The sequence below is a fragment of the Elephas maximus genome, chromosome 1 (assembly GCF_024166365.1).
Source record: "Elephas maximus indicus isolate mEleMax1 chromosome 1, mEleMax1 primary haplotype, whole genome shotgun sequence".
Taxonomy (NCBI): Eukaryota; Metazoa; Chordata; class Mammalia; order Proboscidea; family Elephantidae; genus Elephas; species Elephas maximus.
Window position 1 is genome coordinate 44763244 of NC_064819.1, and position 21160 is coordinate 44784403.

General features: G+C 42.6%; 1 protein-coding gene across 1 annotated transcript in view; it reads left to right on the forward strand.

Moving 5' to 3' along the window:
* Positions 1 to 859: 859 nt before the first annotated feature.
* The window catches only part of FAM50B (family with sequence similarity 50 member B), a 149322-nt gene continuing 129021 nt past the window's right edge, over positions 860 to 21160 (forward strand). Inside the window, exon 1 of the mRNA XM_049875149.1 lies at positions 860 to 1278. The gene's annotated coding sequence lies outside the window, so the exon portion shown is untranslated. The remainder of the gene's footprint in view (positions 1279 to 21160) is intronic.

Sequence of the window (21160 nt, forward strand, 5' to 3'; positions counted from 1 at the left end):
TTAAAATAATACAATGAAGAACACGAGAGTGAGATAGATAGGTGTTTGCATCCAGACTATACCACTTGCAAGCTTTGTGACTTTGGGGAAGTTACTTGAATTCTTAAGGCTTTGATTTTATCTCATTTGAAAAATGGGAAAATAGGACTTCGCTCAGAGCATTGTCGTAAGGGTGAAATGAATTAACATATGTCAACGCTTAGTGCAGTGCCTGGAAGGCTGTAAGCATTCAATGAAAGCTGGCTACTATTATCACCCACACTGGTTAACTCAGAAGATTGCTGTCACTCTTGGAATTAAAGCAAGAACATGTATACGAACATGTATTACATGTATACATGTAAGCTGTAAAGTTTACTCTGTGTGTTACATCTCATTAGTGGTGGTAATAGTTGTCGTTGGAGTGAGTGCTTACTATTAATAATTTTCTTTGAAGTTATATACTCTAAAAAGGCTAAGTGACTCAGCTTCTTCTTACCCTGGAATACATAGATGTGAACCAAATATCCCTAGATTTCAGGAGCAAAAAATACACCATGGGAGATAACAGCAGGTTCACCCAGAGTGGCCATTACAGGTAAAATAAACATTCAAAAAAAGAAAACACTGAACCCTACCCATAATGGATCCTTTCTCCAGCCAGTACTAGTAGCAACCAGCATTTATTCCTAGGCCAAGGATTCATGCCGATCATTTTGTGCCATTACACTGGAAAACTGTGGCAATGGGACAAACTGGACAATAGGAAGAGAACAATCCAGGGTAACGGAGTATGGATGAGTTCCCGCAGAAGCTCCAGGCCCTCAGCCTCCTCACTGAGCAATGTGAGTTTGCCTAACTCTCTAAACGCAGACTGAAAGGTTTTGCAAGTGAATGAAGAGAGTTCCTAACAAGGCCAATCCCTTTCCAGGAGAGGTGTGGCAGCCAGTGGCACATGTGCTGACACTTTCCACGGCAGATGTCTTTGACTGATAATACACTGTTTCCTTCTGAGCCCAGACAGAGCTTCAAAATCCTTTTCAGCAGAACACACCAGGTGTGTACTGCTGAAAGATTGGAGATTCCATGCAGGACAAAAGCCACTGGAGATCCCACTTCATAATACTAGCCTAGTAGCCATCCAAAGTTTTTAGGGATGGTGACAATCCCAGACCCTGTTGATCATACCTAACAGCTCTTCCCCTCCTCTTCCTCTTTCTTGGCAGAGTTTACACTGGATTATGGAGGCTGAAAATGTCAGCTACTCATTTCCTAGACCCCTTTGCAGCAAGGACAGAGGTATGTGTCTATTCCTGGCCATTGGGACGTGTGGGAATGCCTCCTAGATAACGCCTGGTGAAAGCTTTCCTCCCTGATAAAAAGAGATGTGCAGTGAGAAACTTCACTCTTACACTTGGGATATGGTTGTATGGGGACGCAACGTCTACAGCTGTGGCTGTCTTAGTGTGACCATAAAAGGCCAAGCCTAAAGAGGAAAGCCAGTACTGTGTGGATGGTGGGGCAGAAAGATGGAAAGCACCTGGGTCTTTAATAACATTTTTTTTGTCACTAAATTTACCAAATTTGGAACCACTTATTTCAGGACTTCTCATTTTATGAGAAAATACTTCCTTCTTATTTAACCCAATTTTAGTTAGATATTCTATTACTTGCAGCCAAAAGTGTCCTTACTGATATGAACCCTTTTCCTGTATTTGTGGCATCCCTATCTTAAGTGGCAGAGCATACCTCCCAATACAGAGGCTGAATATGCCAGTTCCCAGTTCTTCAGCTTCCCTTGCAGTTCAGAATGGGGACATTACCCATGCCAGATCTTGAGTCACAAGCCAGTGGTGTGAGAAATAGATGGCGAATCCACGCGAGGAAGGGAGGCCAGAGCTGTGTCCAGTGTCCACAGGCAGCAGTGGCAGTGGCTCTGGCTATAGCAGCATCAGAGCTCTGGAGATATCCAGTGTCGGGAGCGTTGGGGGCACTGGCAGTGCCCACCAGCAGCAACAGCAGTGGCATTTGTTTGGAGGGGGTTCCCAACTGCGTAGCTGCTAAGCCTGGTTCTCCAGCCATCCCTGAAAGTGTTTGAGCTTCTCAATAACTTTTTAATCAATTTCCATTCTACGTAAAATAGCAAAATCGGTTTCTGTTAGAGACAACTGACTGATACAATAACCCACATCCAATACTAAAGTTTCCTGTGCATGGCACTATCTGAAAGAACACCATTGTTAGCAAACCGCCCATCACCGTTGCCACTGAGTATATGAACAGGTAGCAGTTCAAGGTCCTACTGCTTAAAAACCACACTTTTTCCTTTTATATATCTGGATTTCCATAGTGAGGGAGGTATAAAGCTCAATTACATCATGAATATAATTCTCCAAAAGCCAATGTGAAATAATATTTGCTACTTCTTGGAAGGAAATAAGAGCCTCGCCTGTCCGTCCTTTGCGGTTGCTCAGAATGGCCACGGTGACCCGGTTGCCATAGTAAGAGTTTCCTTTCCAAAGCACAGCAGAGTGTCAGTCTATTCAGAACGTGTTCCAGCAGTCACGTGACTCTTTCCTGCTTCCGTCGACACCAGTTTCACTGTAAACAGCATGTATTGTTGACTTCTTTCTTTACACAAGCCGTATGCTGTGGAGGTTCCTGGGCTCTGGTGTGGGGCCAGCTGAGTAGCTTTCAGTAACAGCTGTTTCTCTCCTGATTTCTGTTTTGAGTTCTTTGTAGGCGAGGCTGTGAGTGAAGCCTGAAGTCGTAGACAGAAGTGATGTGAAAGCCAGGAGCATAACCAAGCCTCTCCCTTCCCAGCTTCTTGTGCTAGTTAGCTCTTGGTGGTAGACCAGATGCCTGACACTGGCCCTTTAACTACTTAGGTTTTTTTCTGGCAGAACTACTGTCACTGGCTTGCTTGCATGAAATCTCAATACCCTGCAACTCATCCCTAAACCCTATCTTTCTTCAGTTAATCAATGATAGTAATAATAATGCCCTCCTTTTATTAAGCACATACATTCAGCTTTGTCCCATGCTAGGTGCTTTATGTACATTATTTAATTTAATCCTCCTATGTCCACTGGCGGATTCCTAGGTAGAGGAATGCTTTGCACTTGACCACTTACCTAAAGATTGGCAGTTTGAACCCACCCAGCCGCAGAAAGGCCTGGCGACCTGCTTCTATAAAGATTACAGCCAAGAATACCCTATGGAGCAATTCTGCTCTGTAACACATGGGGGTCACCATGAGTCAGAATTCACTCTACAGCAACAGAAAAAAAAGTTCCCTGCAAGGTAAGTATCATTGTCCCCGTTTTATAGATGTGAAAACTGAAATAGAGAGAAATTAAGGAAGAGGTTAAAAAACATGGTTACTTTTTGAGATTTGACATTAGTAGTTATCTTCTGATACCTGTTTTATCTCCCAGACCCCTTGAAGTCAGAAACCAAGTATTCTTGATCTTTCTCACATCCACAATATTAGAAATAATGCACTAGATTGGTCAATTGCTTGGTGTTTTAATTTAATACATCCTGAGGCAGGAGGATGAGAAAACTGGACTTTACAAGGGAGTTAGTCAGTGGTAAAGGAGCCCTGGTGTTACAGTGGTTAAGCACTCAGCTGCTAACCGAAAGTCAGCAATTCAAACCCACCAGCTGCTCCATGGAAGAAAGATGTGGCAGTCTGAGTTCATAAAGATTACAGCCTCAGAACCCTGTGGCACATTCTGCTCTGTCCCATAGGGCTGCTATGAGTTGGGATTTCCTCGGCAGCAATGAGTATGCTGGTGTTTAACAACTGGCCCTTCCTGGGACAAGAGCCCTGATTGTAGCATTAGACCATTTCCATTGTGTAAATGCACCCACCATGACTAAGTTCGGGCTACCAAGGTGAAGTCACGGGGACAAAATGTAAACAAATGGCTCTTACTTTCTGGTGAAAGCCATCTCTAGCACACTGCTGGCTTCTGGGGAATGCAAAGGGTGTTTAGCTCCAAAGATTCTTTGAGCGTTTGGGTGGTATTTTGGTGCTAATAGTTTGTCAAAATCATGGTGCCTTGGAAGACTTTGCTAATGGGGCTGGTGGATATCTCACCTAAACCTTACTCTGATGCAGCGGTCCATTCTGGTCTTGGCTTTGCCCATTCAGCATAGCACACACACTCTTCCTGCCAATCCCAACATGCATGCACCCATTCAGGAATGAGTTCCATTTAGGCAGAAGGAAGCTATGCAACCCATGGCAATCCTTCTTCACAGTTAAAGCAAAGACTTTTTGTTGTGACTTAGAATAATAAGGTGAGAAATTCCTCCAAGAGTGATTAAACCTAAAGATGTGTAAAATATCTCTGACCAAACCCAGAGTTTAATGATATCAGCCAGCAGATATTTTCATCATTTCCCTATATCTAGCTTCTAAGATGCTTCTGTTTAAAAAACAAAAAATACCTCTTGTTTAAGCCCTGATCAAACTGATCACATTTCCCCTCACCAAGAGAAACACCTTTTAAAATGCTTAAGATAAGAGATGCTAGATTCTATCTGTCTAAGACAAGATACAACAATAAGGTAGATAAAAGATAGAATAATAAGGAAATACATAGAGCATATTGTTAGAAGGGAAATTTAGACAGATTCTATCTGTCTAAGACAAGATTCAACAATAAGGTAGATAAAAGATAGAATAATAAGGAAATACATAGAGCATATTGTTAGAAGGGAAATTTATTCCTAGTTTTTAGTAAATCCAAAAAGAGTTCCAAATATTTTACCTTAAGTTAATGAGATTTAAAATAATATTTGGCAGCTCAGTAATAGGATGACATTATAGGTATATAAGCATGACTGCCTAGGGGACTCATTCATTCTTTTAACAAACTTATATTAAATTTTTCTTAGGTGCCAAACACTATGCAAGAGTCTGAGGAGATAGACATGTAACAGACAATTTCAGTGCAATGTGATAAGTTTTGTTTCAGAAATATGGGATAGAACCACTGACTTGGATGACATGGTTAAGGAATGCTCTACAGGGATTGGCAAATAGCCCCAGCCTGTTTTTGTAAATAAAGTTTTATTGGAACACAGCCACAGCCATTCATTTACATATTGTCTACATCTGCTTTCTTGATACAGTGGCAGATTTGAAAAGTTGTGTCAGAGACTCCATGGTCCACAAAGACTGAATAAAATACTTAACATCTGGCCTGTTACAGAAAAAGTTGGCCAACTCCTGATCTGGGGAGAGATAATACAGGCCTAGACTAAGGTGCTGACGTTGAGTGTAAAGATGAGAAGACAGAGTTTGGTGAGTTTTAGGAGGTGAAATTTGTAGGACAGGAATGTGGGCGCTAAGAAGGGACTGAGGATCACACCCAAGTTATTGTTGGGTGTGTTTTTTCTGTGAAAGTTTACATAGCAAATTAGGTTCCCATTTTACAAGCTCTGCATAAATTGTTCAGTGACATTGGTTACATTTTTCACAATGTGTCAACCTTCTCATTATTTCCATTCTGGCTGTTCTGTTTCCAGTAATCAAGTTTCCTTGCCCCCTTACCTTCACATCTTTGCTTTAGAATAGTTGTTGACAACTTGGTGTCATATAGATGATTTTTTAAAGAAGCTCAGTACTCACAGGTGATGTTCTTGATTTTATGAGCCAATCTGCTGTTTAGCTAAAAGGTGACCTCAGGGTAGTTTCAGTTCAAGGTTTAAAGTATATCTCAGGGTGATAGTCTTGGGGAGTCCTCTAGTCTCAACCAGCCCAGCAAGTCTTTTAAGAATTTGACTTCTGTTCCACATTTTTCTCCCATTCTGTCAGGATTCATCTATTGTGTCCCCGACCAGAATGGTCATTAGTGGTAGCTGGGCACCATCTGGATTTTCTGGTCTCACAGTAAATGAGGCTATGGTTAGTGTAGACTATTTGTCCTATAGACTAGTTTTTTCTCTGAGTTTTTGGTTTCCTTCTTTCTCTTTTGCTCCACATGGGTCGACACCATTAGTTGTATCCTAGATGGATGCTCACAAGCTTTCAAGACCCCAGACACTACTCACCAAACTAGGATGTAGAACATAAATGTTTTGAACTGTATTGTGCCAATGTCCCACGGGACTATGGTCCTAAGCCTTCAAACCCAGAAAACCAGTTCCACAGGTGTTTGGTTATGTCTAAGAAGTATCCATATATCCGTAACTGTGCCTCCTATGTGCTTTATTATATATATGAATATATGTGCATGCACACACATACATTTGGTCCTCTGTATATGTGGGTTACACATCCATGGATTCAACCAACCACAGATCAAAAATATTGGATATGGGGGGGTAGAAAGTTCGAAAAAGCAAAACTTGAATTTGCCGTACTCCGAGGACTATGCTGAATCCACATGAATGAAATTTCCGAGGACTACGCTGAATCCACATGAATGAAATCATGTGTAGGCATACTCTGCTGTAGCCTCCCACCATTTTACAGCTCCTTAGTCTTTCTCCAGCACTCATTTGAGCATTATTCGCCTCATGTCTTTTCATTATTCCCTAAACAAAACAGTACTGTATAACAACTATTTACATAGTATTTACATGGTATTAGGTATTACATTGGTTTTTAGGTATTATAGGGAAACTCTGGTGGCATAGTGGTTAAGAGCTACAGCTGCTAACCAAGAGGTCGGCAGTTCAAATCCACCAGGTGCTCCTTGGAAACTCTATGGGGCAGTTATACTCTGTCCTATAGGGTCACTATGAGTTGCAGTCGACTCGACGGCAGTGGGTTTGGTTTTTGGTTTTGGACAGATGGTTTAAAGTATATGGGAAAATGTGCGTAGGTTATGTGCAAATACTATGCCATTTTATATAAGGGACTTGAGCATCCAAGGATTTTGGTATCATGGTGGGGTACTGGAACTAATCCCCAGTGGATACCAAGGGACAACTGTACATATATATACATGTACATATAAAAAATGAGCCAAACTTGTTGCTGTCGAGTCAATTCTGACTCATAGCAACCCTATAGGACAGGGAACTGTCCCATAGGGTTTCCAAGGAGCAGCTGATGGAGTCCAACTGCCAGCCCTTTTGGTTAGCAGCCAAGCTCTTAATCACTGCACCACCAGGGCTCCACACATACGTATAGATACATCTATATATGCACACTTATTTACATAGATATGCATACCTATAAGCGTACGGAGCCCTGGTGGTGTAGTGGCTAACAGCTTGGCTGCTAACTGAAAGGTTGGCAGTTCAAAGCCACCAGCTGTTCTTTGGAATCCCTATAGGGCAGTTCTGCTCTGTCGTATAGGGTCATTATGAGACAAAATCAACTCAGTGGCAATGAGTTTGCCCTGGTTTTTTGTTTATACATATATATGCATAAACAAAAACCAGTGCCGTCGAGTCAATTCCGACTCATGGTGACCCTATAGGACAGAGAACTGCCCCATAGAGTTTCCAAGGACCGTCTGGTGGATTCGAACTGCCGACCTCTTGCTTAGCAGCCATAGATAGCACTTAACCGCTATGCCACCAGGGTTTCCTATATATATATATATATGCATAGGAACAAACATATGTAACCACACATGCATTTTTTGGTTGTTGTTGCAAAATTATATATGTCATAATATTTACCAAAAATGTGCTTTTTTCTTGTGTACTTCTTAGTGACATTGTTTAATTTGGTCAAGCTGTGCACACTTCACCCATATTCAGTGTTACTCATCACCAAAAATAACAAGTACAAGTGTCTGCTATGTAGAAAGTGATTCCCCCATCCATTCTTAGTTACTACCAACGAACTCTGGTTCCTGTATGCATACCCATTCTTGTCTTTTTATAAAAATGAGATCATACAATATCTGTGCTTTTGCGATTGACTTATTTCACTCAGCATAATGTGGAAGGGACCTCTTTTTTATGAGGTATCTCCTTCTCACTCCATAGGACTTGAGTACATACCATACCTAGCATTTTCCTGGTGCCCAGTAGGGCCAACAGTTTCTATGTTTTCCAAAAATTGCCCTTTGTTAATGTGAATGATTTTTTTACTGAGGGCCTGGGACAATATGTCTAAAATGGACACCTCTTTTTTGAGTTAATAGTTTATTGGAATATTGTTAAACTGCTTTATCTAAGACTGCTGTAGGAATAGAAGGAGGCTTGCCACTTACATAAATTATAGCATATTGAACTTGGCAAGTTAAAACCTATAAAAGTATTTTCATAGCTGTTATCATAGACTATACTAACTCAAAATGAAACACTATTAGATAATTTAGTCTTTAATGGATAAAAATTTGACAAAGCATCAGCTAGGTGACTAGACAGAAAATCTTTGCTTTATTTCTTTATCTTAATTAGTGGCATAATCCCCCACGTGCCTGTCAGTTTGTTGTACTGTGGGGGCTTGTGTGTTGCTGTGATGCTGGAAGCTATGCCACCGGGATTCAGATAACAGCAGGGTCACCCATGGAGGACAGCTTTCAGCTGAGCTTCCAGACTAAGACAGACCAGGAAGAAGGACCCGGCAGTCTACTTCTGAAAAGCATTAGCCAGTGAAAACCTTATGAATAGCAGTGGAACATTGTCTGATATAGTGCTGGAAGATGAGCCCCCCAGGTTGGAAGGCACTCAAAAGATGACTGGGGAAGAGCTGCCTCCTTACAGTAGAGTCGACCTTAATGATGTGGATGGAGTAGTTTTCGGACCTTCATTTGCTGATGTGGTACGACTCAAAATGAGAAGAAACAGCTACAAACATCCATTAATAATTGGAACCTGGAATGTACAAAGTATGAATCTAGGAAAATTGGAAATTGTCAAAAATGAAATGGAATGCATAAACATCAATATCCTAGGCATTAGTGAGCTGAAATGGACTGGTATTGGCCATTTTGAATGGGACAATCATATAGTCTACTATGCTGGCAATGACAACTCGAAGAGGAATGGTGTTGCATTCATCGTCAAAAAGAACGTTTCAGGATCTATCCTGAAGTACAACGCTGTCATCGTACATACAATGATAGGATAATATCCATACGCCTACAAGGAAGACCAGTGAATACCACTATTATTCAAATTTCTGCACCAAACACTAGGGCCAAAGATGAAGAAATAGAAGATTTTTATCAGCTGCTACAGTCTGAAAATGATTGAACATGCAATCAAGATGCATTGATAATGACTGGCGATTGGAATGCAAAAGTTGGGAACAAAGAAGAAGGATCAGTAGTTGGAAAATATGGCCTTGGTGATAGAAAAAATGCTGGAGATCGAATGACAGAATTTTGCAAGACCAACGACTTCTTCATTGCAAGTACCTTCTTTCACCAACATAAATGGCGACTATACACATGGACCTTGCCAGATGGAACACACAGAAATCAAATTGACTACATCTGAGGAAAGAGACGATGGAAAAGCTCAATATTGTCAGTCAGAACAAGGCCAGGGGCCGATTGTGGAACAGACCATCAATTGCTCATATGCAAGTTCAAGCTGAAACTGAAGAAATTCAGAGCAAGTCCACGAGAGCCAAAATATGACCTTGAGTATATCCCACCCGAATTTAGAAACCACCTGAAGAACAGATCTGATGCATCGAACACTAGTGACCACAGACCAGACGAGTTGTGGAATGACATCAAGGACATCATCCATGAAGAAAGCAAGAGGTCACTGAAAAGGCAGAAAAGAAAGAAAAGACTAAGGTGGATGTCAGAGGAGACTCTGAAACTTGCTCTTGAGTGTCGAGCAGCTAAAGCAAAAGGAAGAATTCATGAAGTAAAAGAACTGAACAGACGATTTCAAAGGGCCTCTAGAGAAGACAAAATAAAGTATTATAATGACATGTGCAAAGAGCTGGAGGTGGCAAACCAAAAGGGAAGAACGCACTCAGCATTTCTCAAGCTGAAGGAACTGAAGAAAAAATTCAAGCCTCGAGTTGCAATAGTGAAGGATTCCATGGGGAAAATATTAAATGATGCAGGAAGCATCAAAAGAAGGTGGAAGGAATACACAGAGTCATTATACCAAAAAGAATTAGTCGATATTCAACCATTTCAAGAGATGGCATATGATCAGGAACCGATGGTACTGAAGGAAGAAGCCCAAGCTTCTCTGAAGGCATTGGCGAAAAACAAGGTTCCAGGAATGGATGGAATATCAATTGAGATGTTTCAACAAACAGATGCAGTGCTGGAGGTGCTCATTCATCTATGCCAAGAAATATGGAAGACAGCTTCCTGGCCAACTGATTGGAAGCGATCCATATTTATGCCTATTCCCAAGAAAGGTGATCCAACCAAATGTGGAAATTATAGAACAATACCATTAATATCACACGCAAGCAAAATTCTGCTGAAGATCATTCAAAAATGGCTGCAGCATTATATCGACGGGGAACTGCCAGAAATTCAGGCTGGTTTCAGAAGAGGACGTGGAACCAGGGATATCATTGCTGATGTCAGATGGATCCTGGCTGAAAGCAGAGAATACCAGAAGGATGTTTACCTGTGTTTTATTGATTATGCAAAGGCCTTTGACTGTGTGGATCATAACAAACTATGGATAACACTGCGAAGAATGGGAATTCCAGAACACTTAATTGTGCTCATGAGGAAACTTTACGTAGATCAAGAGGCACCTTTACGTAGATCAAGAGGCACCTTTACGTAGATCAAGAGGCAGTTGTTCGGACAAAACAAGGGGATACCGATTGGTTTAAAGTCAGGAAAGGTGTGCGTCAGGGTTGCATTCTTTCACCATACCTATTTAATCTGTATGCTGAACAAATAATACGAGAAGCTGGACTATATGAAGAAGAACAGGGCATCAAGATTGGAGGGAGACTCATTAACACCCTGAGTTATGCAGATGACACAACCTTGCTTGCTGATAGTGAAGAGGACTTGAAGCACTTAGTAATGAAATCAAGGACCACAGCCTTCAGTATGGATTATACCTCAACATAAAGCAAACAAAAACCCTCACAACTGGACCAATGAGCAACATTATGATAAACAGAGAAAAGATTGAGGTTATCAAGGATTTCATTTTACTTGGATCCACAATCAACAGCCATGGAAGCAGTAATCAAGAAATCAAAAGACGCATTGCATTGGGCAAGTCTGCTGCAAAGGACCTCTTCAAAGTGTTGAAGAGCAAAGATGTCACCTTGAAGACTAAGGTGCGCCTGACCCAAGCCATGGTATTTTCAATCGCATCATATGCATGTGAAACCTGGACAATGAATAAGGAAGACCGAAGAAGAGTTGACGCCTTCGAATTGTGGTGTTGGCGAAGAATATTGAATATACCATGGACTGCCAAAAGAACAAACAGATCTGTCTTAGAGGAAGTACAACCAGAATGCTCCTTAGAAGCAAGGATGGTGAGACTGCGTCTTACATACTTTAGACATGTTGTCAGGAGGGATCTGTCCCTGGAGAAGGACATCATGCTTGGCAGAATACAGGGTCAGCGGAAAAGAGGAACACCCTCAACGAGGTGGTTTGACACAGTGGCTGCCACGATGAGCTCAAGCATAACAATGATTGTAAGGATGGCACAGAACCGGGCAATATTTTCATTCTGTTGTGCATAGGGTTGCTATGAGTTGGAACTGACTCGATGGCACCTAACAACAACAACAACAACAGTGACATAATGACAAGTTAAAGGCAGAGAAATACAGCTGCTGTCGGGAAGTAAGACCTTGAGGACCCATTAACTGTAATCTCCCCCTCAGTCCACCCCAGTGGGAATGTGTAAGGATCCTACATGTTACGAACTCCCCACAAGAAGGGCTCAAAAGGCACAAGAAGTAGTTATAAACTATGACACATTGAGTTAATCAATGCAAAATAGCCTTGTTAATGATGATTCAACTCAGCAAACATTTTTCGGAGCCCACTGGATGTAAGGTCTTGCTGTGTCCTGCTCTGGGTGGCAGAAAGCTCAGTAAGACTGAGTATTTGTCCTTATGAGCTCAGTGTGGGAGGGCAGAGGCTCAATGCATGTCCAAGTAAGTCAGCTGTCATCTGTATTTAGTAGAAGTGTAACAGTCCTGTCATTGACAGCTAGGGTTTTGCCTTCCCATCAGACTTGCCCAATTCTACCAATAGTGCCACCACCCTCCTGCCCTTAGCCCCCACCATGTGATTTTAGTGAAGCTGCCAAACAAAGCGACCATGGCTAATTTCAGGCTATGAAGGTGAAGTCACTGGGACGAGATGTGCACAAATAGCTCTCATGCACTGCTACAGAGCCATCACAGTACCTCCTCCTCCTGGCCACAGGAAGTGGCCCAAGAGTCCTTCCCAGCACTTGTCAAGCTGTTGCTGAGAGTGAAAAGCCTTTCTTCCTGGTTATGAAGTTTTGAGGTTAGATTCTGAACGTGGCTGCCATGTTTTCTTCCCCATCGAAGGATTTAGAGACAATGAAGCTGATGATCCTCAAGAGAGATGGAGGAACAGCTATGACCACACTCAAATCCCTGCTTCCTGGCATTCCCCCCTTTCCACAGTTAGGTGTCAAGAGCCAATAAAGTTCCCATTTTTGCAAAAGCTCTTCTGAGTTGAGTTTCTGGCACTTGGCAGTAGAAATCCTGACTAATAAAAATGTGCTCAAAGGAAGCAGAGGAGAGGGAGTGGTTAAGTCTGGTTGGGGCACCAGGGCAGGCATGACAGTTCGAACCCAGCCACTGGGACTTGAAGACTGAGTAGGGTTTCTACGGACAGAGGCAAGGCTCGGGGCGGGTGGGGCATACCAGCAGCAGGTGCACCATGCACAAAGGCAGGGAGGGGATGGCTTCTTCTGGAAACGGCGTGAGGTCTGTTGTGATTGTGCGAATGGGTGGGAATGTGGAGAGGAGGAGGAAAAAGAGAAACAACTCAAAGGGTGGGTGAGGTCTAGAATATTTATGATAAGCTCTGAATGCATTTGAGAAGTTCCTAAAGCCCAGAGTAAAGAGTGCAATCCTTTTACCTTTTCTTTGAGTAGAAATTATAATTGGCCCTCTGTATCCGTGAGTTCCACATCCATGGATTCAGCCAACCATGGATCAAAAATATTCAGGGGAGAGACGGCAGGGGAAGAAAGTTCCAGAAAGTAAAACTTGAATTTGCAGTATGCTGAGCACCTACACTGAATCCATACTGTCTTTGGCTGGATTCTCTAGAGAAACAAAATCACTGAAGCATATAAATACATACAGACAGAGATTTATATGAAGGAAATGGCTCACATGGTTGTAGAGACTGGAAAGTCCCAAGTCTGTGGGTCAGGCTGGAGGCTTCTCCTGACTCATGTAGCTGTAGGGGCTGGCGAACTCAAGATCGGCAGGTCATATAGAAGGCCTCTGGCCCGCAGGCTGCAGAGGTCAACGAATCCCAAGATAGGTAGGTCAGACAACCGGCTTCTGTCTCACCAGCTATGGAGACTGACAAAACCTGAGATCAGCAGGTAAACTGCTAACTCAAGTCCCAAGAACTGGAGGTCAGATGAACAGGATCCAACTTCAGGATCCAGAGTGAGCAAAAGCCAGCAAGCTTTGCCAGAAAGTCCACCTATATTGGATGCAGGGCACACCCCAACTGATTGGCTCTTCATAACAGATCTCATCATGGAGGTGATTACATTATATCAGGTCTCATTATGGAGGTGATTACATCATTACATAGCTGCCAACTACATCATAACTGCCAAACCACTGAGAATCATGGCCCAGCCAAGTTGACACACAACCTGAATGAAGTAATTTGTAGGCATACCCTGCTGTAGCCTCCCGACATCTCAAAGATCCTCAGTCTCTCTCTAGCACTCACTGTATGAACATTGATTACCTTGCGTTTTGTCATTACTCACTAGTATAACAGCTATTTACATAGCATTTACATTATATTAGGTATTATAAGTAAGGGTAGAGGTGATTTAAAGTATACGGGGAGGATTACATAGGTTATGGGCAAATACTACACCATTTTATATAAGGGACTTGAGCATCCTCAGATTTTGGTGTCCGAAGGGGTCCTGGAACCATGCAAATACCAAGGGACGACTGTACACGCCAAGCAAGTGGCAATCTGTAGGGCAGCATTAGAAAGCATTAGAGAGCTGAAGGCAGCATTCCGCTGGCTTTTCTCCCTCTCCCTTTTTGGTCTTTATAATTAGGGCTTGCTTACTGTCCCGGATTGCCATTGTCAATGACAAGATAAAGGGTGGGGGGGGGAATAACGGTTAACATACTTTTCTCTGAAATACAGTATTTTGGTTGGGTTTTAATTTGCCTTTCCTGCTGCTAAAGATTTTTAAAATATATCATCATCCCTTTTTTGGCCCTGGGAAAATAGAAACAAAACTTGAAAAATGCAGTTTTGTGTGCTGTTTACAAATGTAAAGACCTCAATTTTCTGGAAGGAATTGATTTTTATTACCTTTGTTGAGGCAGGGGATCTTAAGTAAACAGTAGTGCACAATTCTGGAAGGCAAAGTTTCTGAAAGTCTCAGAGTCCTACAAATTGCTGCAATCAAAGAAAAAAATGGGGGCATATACAGGTCCTCACTGCTTGTCCTAGTCATCTAGTGCTGCTATAACAGAAATACCACAAATGGGTGGCTTTAACAAACTGAAATTTATTTTCTGCAGTTTAGGAGTCTAAAAATCCAGTTCAGGGTGCCGGCTGTAGGGGAAGGCTTTCTGTCTCTATGGGCTCTAGAGGAAGGTCCTGCCTCTTTGAGCTTCCGCTCCTGGGTGATTTTCCTGTGGTTTGTTTTCTCTCTTCCCCCATCTCTGCCTGCTGGCTTGCTCGTTTAATCTCTTTTGTATCTTGAAAGAGATAAACTCAAGACACACCCTACACTAATCCTGCCTCATTAACATAACAAAGACAACCCATTCCCAAGTAAGATTATAACCACAGGCATAAACCAAACCCATTGACATCTACTTCAACTGATAGTACCCCTATAGGACAGTGTAGAACATTTGGGAAATGCTGCACACTAATTCCTCCGCTGGAGCTCCACAAAGCATGTGGTTATTCCAAAGGTTCTGAGAAGTCCGGCATTAGAATACCAACATTCATCTGTCTGTGTGTGTGTGTGTGTGTGTGTGTGTGTGTGTGACTTAGGGCCCACCTCCGTTTGTAACAGCTACACATGACATTAGTTAAATTGTCAGTTTTCCCAAGGGCGTCAATCTTTGAGAGACCAAAAAAAAAGAAACTTGGAGATTCCAAGGGTGGAGGCTGTAATTCATGCAAATTTTTCTGGCCACATCTGCTGAGAAGTATGTTTTTGTGCTAGCCTGTCCTTTAATGGGAGCCCTGGTGGTGCAGTGGCTAAGAGCTCAGCTGCTAGCCAAAAAGTTGGCAGTTCAAATCCACCAGCCACTCCTTGGAAACCCTATGGGGCATTTCGGCTCTGTCCTATAGGGTCTCTATAGGCTAGAGTCAGTTCAACAGCAACGGATTTGGTCCTGTAATGTCCCAGGCAGAGAATATCGACAGTCTCAGACATCCAGCGTTCTTTCCCATTACAAAGCATGCCAGCTGTTTGGCCTGAAAACACTTGCCTGCTGCAGCATATCCCTGGACTGAAGGCACAGGGGTGGGAGTGAGCATGGCATGTGTGCAGGACAGTGAGGAGGCCAGAATGCCAGAGCAGAGGGGATATACTGGAAAAATTACGGGAATACAGGTTAGACCAGCATATCATTATGTGTGTGGGGGGAGGCATGTATGTGTATATACACAGAGAGAAAGAAAAAGAAAGATTGATGATGGGGAAGTAAGATAGCTCTTGACCTTAAGAAACCATATGTTCGCAAGAAGATAAAATACTTAGAAATGATTCCAACTGGAGATGTAAAAGACCTATACAAAGAAAACTACAAGACACTACTGCGAGAAACCCAAGAGACCTACATAAGTGGAAAAACATACCTTGCTCATGGATAGCAATATTCAGCATTGTAAAAATGTCTAGTATACCCAAAGCGATCTATAGATACAATGCAATACTGACCCAAATACCAGTGACATTTTTTAATGATATGGAGAAACAAATCATCAACTTCATATGGAAGGGAAAGAGGCCCTGGATAAGAAAAGCATTACTGAAGAAGAAGAACAAAGTGGAAGACCTCACACTACCTGATTTTAGAACCTATTATACCGCCACAGTAGACAAAACAGCCTGGTACTGGTACAACAACACACACTTAGACCAATGGAATACAACTGAGAATCCAGACATAAATCCATCCACCTATGAGCAGCTGATACTTGACAAAGGCCCAAAGTCAGTTAAATGGGGAAAAGACAGTCTCTTTAACAAATGGTGCTGGCATAACTGGATATCCACCTGTAAAAAAAATGAAACAAGACCCATACCTCACAACATGCACAAAAACGAACTCAAAATGGATCAAAGACCTAAAAATAAAATCTAAAATGATAAAGATCATGGAAGGAAAAATAGGGACAATGCTAGGAGCCCTTATACATGGCATAAAGACTATACAAAACATTACTAACAATGTGTAAACACCAGAAGAGAAACTAGATACCTGGGAGCTCCTAAAACTCAAACACCTATACTTATCCAAAGACTTCACCAAAAGAGTAAAAAGATTACCTACAAACTGGGAAAAAGTTTTTAGCTATGACAATTCCAATCAGTGTCTGATCTCTAAAATCTACACGATACTGTAAAAACTCAACAACAAAAAGACAAGTAACCCCATTAAAAAATGGGCAAAGGTTATGAACAGACACTTCACCAAAGAAGACATTCAGGTGGCTAACAGATACATGAGGAAATGCTCTCGATCATTAGCCATTAGAGAAATGCAAATCAAAACTATAATGAGATACCATCTTACCCCAACAAGGCTGGCATTAATCCAAAAAATACAAAATAACAAATGTAGGAGAGGTTGTAGAGAGATTGGAACACTTATACACTGCTGGTGGGAATGTAAAATGGTATAATCACTTTGGAAATCGATTTGGCGCTTCCTTAAAAAGCTAGAAATAGAACTACCATACGATCCAGCCAGCAATTCCACGCCTTAGAATATATCCTAGAGAAATAAGAGCCTTCACACGAACAGTTATACGCACGCTCATGATCATTGCAGTACTGTTTACAAAGCAAAAAGATGGAAGCAACCAAGGTGCCCATCAAAGGATGAATAGATAAATAAATTATGGTATATTCACATAATGGAATACTACTCAACGATTAAGAACAATGATGAATCTGTGAAACATCTCATAACACCGAGGAATCTGGAGGGTATTAAGCTGAGTGAAATTAGTTGCAAAAGGACAAGTATTATGTGAGACCACTATTGTGAAAACTCAAGAAAAAGATTAAACATAGAAGAAAATATTCTTTGATGGTTACGAGGGTGGGGAGAGTTGGAGAGGAGTATTCACTAATTAGATAGCAGACTAGAACTATTTTAGATGAAGGGAAAGACAACACACAATACAGGAGAGGTCAGCACAACTGGACGAAACAAAAAGCAAAGAAGCTTCCTAAATAAACAACACTTAGAAGGCCAGAGTAGCAGGGTCGGGGGCTTGGGAACGGTAGTTTCAGTAGACACCTAGGTCAATTGGCATAACAAAAGTTATGAAGAAAATGTTCTGTATCCCACTTTGGTGAGAGGCATCTGGGGTCTTAAACGCTAGCAAGCAGCCATCTGAGATACATCAGTTGGTCTCAACCCACCTGGAGCAAAAGAGAATAAGACATATGGTAAAGATGAACCCAAGAGACAGAAGGGGCCACATAAACCAGAGACTACATCGGCCTGAGACCGGAAGAACTAGGTGGTGCCCGGCTACCACTGATAACTGCCCTGACAGGAAACACAATGAAGAATCCCTGATGGAGGAGGAGAACAGTGGGATACAGATCTCAAATTCTTGTAAAAAGACCGGGCTTAATGGTCTGACTGAGACTAGAGGGACCCTGGATGTCACGGTCCCCAGACCCTTTGTTAGCCCAAGACTGGAACCATCCTGAAGCCAACTCTTTCGACAGGGATTGGACTGGACTGTAAAATAGATAATGGTACCGCTGAGGAGTGAGCTTCTTGGCTCAAATAGACACATGAGACTATATGGGCAACTCCGGTCTGGAGGCAAGATAAGAAGGAAGAGGGGGACAGGAGCTCGTTGAATGGACATGGGAATTACAGGCAGGAGAGGAGAAATGTGCTATCATTATGGGGAGAGCAGCTAGGAGTGGATGGCAAGGTCTGTGTAACTTTTTGTATGAGAGACTGACTTGATTTGTAAACTTTCACTTAAAGCACAATAAAAAGAAGCAATGTGTTCAATTAAGGTGCCCTGGTGGTGCAGTGGTTAAGCACTCTGCTGCTAACCAGGAGGCTGGTGGCTCAAACCCACCAGCCTTGCTGTGGGAGAAAGATGTGGCAGTCTGGTTCTGTAAAGATTTACAGCCTTGGAAACCCTTTGGGGCAGTTCTACTCTGTCGTTTGGGGTCACTATGAGTTGGAATCAACTCAATGGCAACAGGTTTGGTTTGTTTTTTAATGATTAGTTAAGGAGCGCTGGTGGTACAGTGGTTAAGCACTTAGCTGCTAACTGAAAGGTCAGCGGTTCGAACCTACCCAGTGACTCCACAGGAGAAAAGACCTGGTGATCTGCTCCCATAAAGATTACAGCCTAGGAAACCCTATGGGGAACGTCTACTCTGTCACATGGGGTCATTATGAGTCAGAATAGACTCAATGGCACACAACAACAATGTTTAATTTGTTGGAAGTTTCAGGATAATTTAAACACATACACAATTATATTACAAAGAGGAATATGAGTGCCTTATTAATAAAGCCATAAATTTCACAAGGATTCAGAAGAGAGAAATCATCATTATTTGGGGGCAGAACTATCATGGAAAGTTTCTTCTTTGAAGTGGTATTAAGGAGGGTCTTGAAGAATGAGTAGAATTTCAAAAGTGATGTCCATAATTTTACCAGTTTACAGTGCTGCCAGCTGCAAGGAATGGAAAACCCAACTGAGCAATTTATGTGTTAAAGATGTTTAATTATTTCATATGAAGTCTGGAGCTCAAAGGATGAATCTCAAAAACATACTAGGAGAAATAACCTATACCCAAAAGACTTCATACTATATAATTCCATTTATATGACATTCTTGTTGTTGTTGTTAGCTGCCATTGAGTCAGCTCTGACTCATAGTGACCCCATGTACAGTAAAACAAAACACTGTTCAGTCCCATACCATCCTTATGATCACCAGCATGCTTGAGTCCATTGATGCTTTCCAACCTTGGAGGCTCTTCTTCTAGCACTATATCAGACTGTTGTGGTCCAGAGGATTTTCATTGACTAGTTTTTGAGAGTAGACTGTCAGGCTTTTCTTCCTAGTGTGTCTGGAAGCTCCACTGAAACATGTCCAGCATGGATGACCCTGCTGGTATTTGAAATACCAATGGCATAGCTTCCAGCATCACAGCAACACACAAGTCACCACAGTATGACAAACTCACAGATGGATGGTGAATATGACATTCTAGAAAAGGCAAACCTGCAGCAACAGCTAACAGAGTGTTGTGGTTGCCAAGGGCTCGTGGTAAGGGTAGGGGATTGACTACAGAAGACCACAGGGAACTGTGGTGAAATGTTGAAATGTTCTATATCTTGACTGTGGTAGTAGTTACACTACTGCATACATTCATTGAAACTCATCAAACTGTTCACTTAAAATGGGTTAATTTTTTTTATAAGCCTGATTAGTTTTTTTTTTAATTAAAAAAGAATACATGTTGGAGGCGGAGCCAAGGTGGCGGAATAGACATACGCTTCCGCAGAGCCCTCTTTACAACAAACACCGGAAAAACAAGTGAAACGAGTATATTTGTGGCAAGCTGGGAGCCCTGAGCATCAAAGGCAAGCTTAGACGAGGAACTGAGGGGCAGGGGAAGGAAGAGACCGTTCAGAAGCGAAGAGGAGTTGCTGGACCTGAATCACAGGGAGCCCTCAGGCACCATTCCTGGAGTGGCTGCCGTGGCGGCAGCTGCAGCGGCCGCAGTTTCCTCAGGGAGAAGCAGCCAGCTACAGAGCCCACTCACACCTCCAGAACCTGAGGAGAAGGGTGCTCTCTCGGCAAAAGCTAAGTACTTGCATACATTTTGCCACGCCCCCACCCACCCCCAAGCCAGCTTCAGTGGCTGAATCCCTAGGCCTGAGATGGACCCTGGTGAGCACTTGGAGCCGTCCTCCCGGCCTTGGGGAAGGACAAAATTTCCAACTGGGGGGAAAAGATAATTTGCTAGCTCCATTAACTTGGGGAGCTCAGGACAGAAGAGGCTCCTGTCCAGGCATAAACCATCCGTGGACCTTGAGCACCTTTCCCTTCTGCATGGACCTGTGTGGGCCTATTTCAGGGAAATAGGCCCTTGTTGGCAAACTCCAACCATTTCAGCTGTGAGGTGGGTGTTTGACGTTTGACATTTCTTTGCCTATTAAACAAGGTCCTCACCTACCCACAACAGGGACCTAAGGACTGGTGGCTCCACTTGGGTCGGCCAGACACCCGCGGCAGGGGCCCAGGGATAACTGGTACCTCCCAGTCCTTATAACAAAATCTTTGGGTGCCCATGGTCTCTCTGCAGAGCCCACCCACCAGCATGCTGTAGGGAACAGAGATACGTTTTCCTCCGAGACTCTTGGGGGTCGGTTCTCAGCCCCCTGCCTTGTTCAGAGCATAACCCCCCTGCTGCAATCAGAGACGGGTATATACGCCAGTCACCCCTGCCCCTCTAAGACCGTAGGACAGAGTCTGTACCACACACTTGATATCAGCTACCTGGAAACCTGAGCTGAATTCATACAAGAAAAGTGAATGGACTCCTAGACTGATATACCTGATAACAGCTCTAGCCAGCTGGGGACAGGACACCAGAGCTCCAAAGGTGAAAATAATCAAGCTAGCTCACTCAAGCAACCCATAGGAGTACACCAAAACAAAACAAAGCAAGAAGCTATGACACAGTAAGCAAGCACAAACTAATACAATAACTTATAGATGGCTCGGAGACAACAATCAATATCAAGTCACATAAAGAAACAGGCCATGATCACCTCAACAGGCTCTCA